This window comes from Lygodium microphyllum, chromosome 9 (assembly GCF_053477565.2).
Source record: "Lygodium microphyllum isolate KBCC chromosome 9, Lygodium_microphyllum_v1.1.10, whole genome shotgun sequence".
NCBI lineage: Eukaryota > Viridiplantae > Streptophyta > Polypodiopsida > Schizaeales > Lygodiaceae > Lygodium > Lygodium microphyllum.
The window spans coordinates 92,687,238-92,691,364 of NC_141143.1; positions in this window are offsets into that span (position 1 = coordinate 92,687,238).

Here is a 4,127-nt window from a genome sequence, read left to right on the forward strand (position 1 = left end):
AAAAATCCCTTAACAAAAGGGTTGTGTGTTACAAGGTACATCTTGCAAGGGAAGCCCAGGTTACAAGGTTGCATGTTACAAGAACGACTCAAGTTGGTAGTACTAAGCTTTGGCCTGAACTCTACCTTCAAGATCCCTGCACATAATTCATGATTCCCTTGTTTTCAGTGCATGCTTTCTATTATGTATGAAGTAGAAGTCTTCTGGTAGCATATTGGGTGCCTCATCGTTGATGTCTTTGTGAAGCTCGACCAAAGCACATTCCTCTCTTATGCTTATAAAGGTCAATAGAGATGAGGCCTCATCTACCACCTCAATGTCTCTAACCTGGTTGGCTTGCAAGCTTGCAGTCTCCTGGTCCATTGGCACAAGCACTACATTGATTTAGTGCTCGTGACAATTCCAAAATGATATCATAAAAGTCTGGGTTGTGATAATGTACTTTGCCGCCACAAATGTATCAAGGACAATGCGATAGTGTACATGTCCTAACTGTTTCATGAACCATTGCCTCTGCAGTATCTTTGCCAGGAGTTTGTTGTCCATTCGCGTGCAAACTAGCATTGTCTTGGTAACGTTAACATAAAACTCCTGGAATAGTTCCACAAAAATGTTGGCAGGCATAGATAGCATGATCCTCACTAATTTCATTGGAATGGTAGCCCGTAATGATCGTTGCACATCTCTGTATATCTTGCTTCGTCTGGACTCTACTCCAAAGTAATCAGGCACTGGCCATGCCAGTTTGTTCTTGTCTGCATCTAAAGGGAGTGCTTGGAGGTAACCTTTCATGTGAGATTGGTCTTGAAGTTGGTAAAAATGATTATAAAAAAGAGGCCTTCATCTGCAAGGCTCCCCCCAATCCTTCCCTCATACTATAATTGTCCAACATGTCCATAAAGCACATGGATGACTCCTACAATGCACTCAATGGGCTGCCACACCTCATAGGATGAATGATAAATGTTTGAAATAGTGACACACAATGTTCTCACATAGAATGTAATAAATGTTTGAAGCAATGACAATAACAATACATGAAAACCAAGAGAGTAAGCCAAACCTATAGTTTGGCCTATGAGGTGGAAGCCTTGTCTCATATCTAGGTGCAATTACAATCTGATGCTTGCACGAGCACCTCTTTCACATTTTTTTTTCCCTCTGAAATTTTAAACTCCACCACATGTCCCTTCCATGCCCATTTAAAGACATTTCCCCCTCATGCTTGCGCTTTCCTTGTCGTGGCTGCATGAGCACCCAAGATCTCTTAGAGATGAGAACTTCTGTCCATGTATTCCCATCAAGGGTAATGGGAACCAAGATAGCGAAGATAGAAGTTGAAGGTCTATGAGGCAAGGGAGTAGGATTGTTTGTGATCGTTGCAGAACATCAAGAACTTAGTTGATGAGGGTGGGAAGCCATTAGAGATTGACAACAAAGAAAGAGTGCAGAGATCTCTAGAAGGAGGAGAAGTTCTCGGTAGCTAGGAGAAGGCGGGGAGTTTTTGAAAAATCTCCCTCCCAAAACCTCCCCAAACCTACCTCCAGAATCTTTCTAAATCTTCTTGTTGTCCATAGATAGTGACATTTAGAGGGCATTCTCCTTAAATAAAAAAGGTTTTCGGGTATTTTTTGCTATTTTGTGAGTAATTTTTGAGAAAATCCAATGTAATGTTGGCCTTCATCCTATTGGACATGCTACTCCTTCTCTCTCCTCTTATTTGCCCTCCTTTTGACCACTAAAATTCTCTAATGCACTTTGGGAGATACCCATTGTGTGTATTGTGAGAAGAAGAGAATGCAGAAGAAGAAGATGGTTCGATCCTTCATATCTTGTGCCATATCCCTTCCATTGAACATCTAGATCAAATCCTTTCATTGTACATGTTAGGACACATTTTTGGATTATAATAAGTGACTCAAATGGATGTGCAATTGCACGCATATAGCTTTTTTTTAGTTGGATTGGAGGAGATCCAATTGGACAAGGTATTTGCATCAATCAAAAGGACAATCAGTAATGGGCCATGAATAAAGATAGGGTGCCCAACCTAACCCTATGTATAAAAACCATAAAATGAATGGAACATCTCATTGTTGTGTGTGCAATTTGGAGATAGCCTACCCTTGCTTTTAGCTTATCCTTTTGCACTTGAGAGAGAGAGAGAGAGAGAGAGAGAGAGAGAGAGAGAGAGAGAGAGAGAGAGAGAGAGAGAGAGAGAGAGAGAGAGAGAGAGTGTGTGTGTGTGTGTGTGTGTGTGTGTGTGTGTGTGTGTGTGCATGTGTGTGTAAGAGAGTGAGAGCCCAATGGGAGAAGCTCTTCTCCATCTCCACCTTCTTCTTCTTCCTCCTCCTATTGCTATTCTTCTCACCATCATGGAGCTTTCATGGAGTGTCTTTGAAGCCATGGAATAGCAGCACAACTCAAAGAGTCACCACTCAAATCATATTTGCCATGGCCAAAACCTTTCGAGTCTTGACTATGATGATAAGGTAAGAAGGGGAGCTCATTTTAACTCATCATCGCTCTTGTATTCGTACTTTCAAGGTATGGAAGAAAAGTGATAAATCCATGACTTTATCTCTGATGAAATGATAGTGTACTTCAATACATTTTGTTCTTGCATGATATATTTGTTAGAAAACATGGACCTAGAACTAGATCGGCTATGGTGGACACAAGTCAAACACACAATACATTATCAGAATGAGGAATTGTAACTCAAGTGAATCAGGTTCCAAGATAGATTAGCTTGGACTCATAAACACAATCTTGAGTGACTCAAATTGAAAGTATCATTACATTGAAATGAGTGTCAAGTACATGCCTTTATAGCTTTTTGGATAGTACCATTGTACCTCACTATGCATATGGGATTTTGAACATCTCTTCCTAGAGCATACATCATTTGTCTATCTTGTAGCCTCTTCAGGGCATACATCTAGCCTCTATAGGCTAGCATCATTTGCTATTCTCAACACCCCCCTCAAATGATGAGTCTCTACCCTTTCTGGCTTTTACCCCCCCCTGCATGTGAACATGGACTAGGAGATTAGCTCTTTGGAAGCCTAGTCAAGTTAAGGCTTGAAACTTTACATCTTGGTAGGGTTTCTACATCCACTATGGGAAACAAGATCCACTATGGGAAGGTTTTTGTTATCGGCAACGGAGAATATTTTCTTCATCTTCTTTGTGCTTCTTTCACACTCTTTGGTATAGTCTTTAATATTCTTGGACTCCCTCTTGGTCTTCTTAGTTTTTGTCTTCATACTCTTTACCTTGGTTATGCTCTTTATCCCTTTTATTGATGTGTGGTACTTCTCTTTTTGCTTCAATCTTCTTGACACGGTCGTTTTGTTTCATGCTTTTACAAGTGAACACACTGATGGGTACATGGGCTTGGTTTGATACACTCTCATACATGAGATGAATTTCGAGATACATGAATTTTTGGATTTTATTTGGCTTGATAACATATTCTTTCAGATCAGCAGCAATCTCATTATTGGTAATGGTTTCATCATGCTAGGTTGATATTAGCACAGTGTGCACACGAAGAGGAACCATTGCACCATTATCATTCTTGTACTCAACAGTGACTTGATTTTTCCCATCAGGATGAAGCCAGGCACAAGTACCATTCTTTCTGACCTTAGTTAGCTTTTCCCCAAGCTTGGTAGCCAGGACATGACTCAAAGGCATTAATTCTTCAATTTCATCTATCGCATACCCAAACATGTGACCTTGGTCACGAGTGCCAATCTCCTCAGACTTCTTGGTAAAATGCCCATGGACACCCTGAGCAATGTCAGGACTCTTGTCTTTTGTGGTGAGTAGACTATTATGGAGATCGAGCTCCTCTCTAGCCAGTCATGGTGCCGCTTGTCCTACCTTTATCACACTCAAAGTGCCCCTTTGCTTTTGCTCCTTCCTGCTGCACTCATAGCTAATGCACAACATGTGGCCATCCTCTTCCATCTGCACTTTTATGATCTCCTTTTTCTTCAGCCCTAGGAGATGTGGGCCTCGTACGTCTTTACACATGCTGCTGTTGGAGATGCCTTGCTTCTTGTCACAGTAGAGCGGATTGTTGGTCCAGTTTGGAGGCATGCTAAAGTCAACAGGGA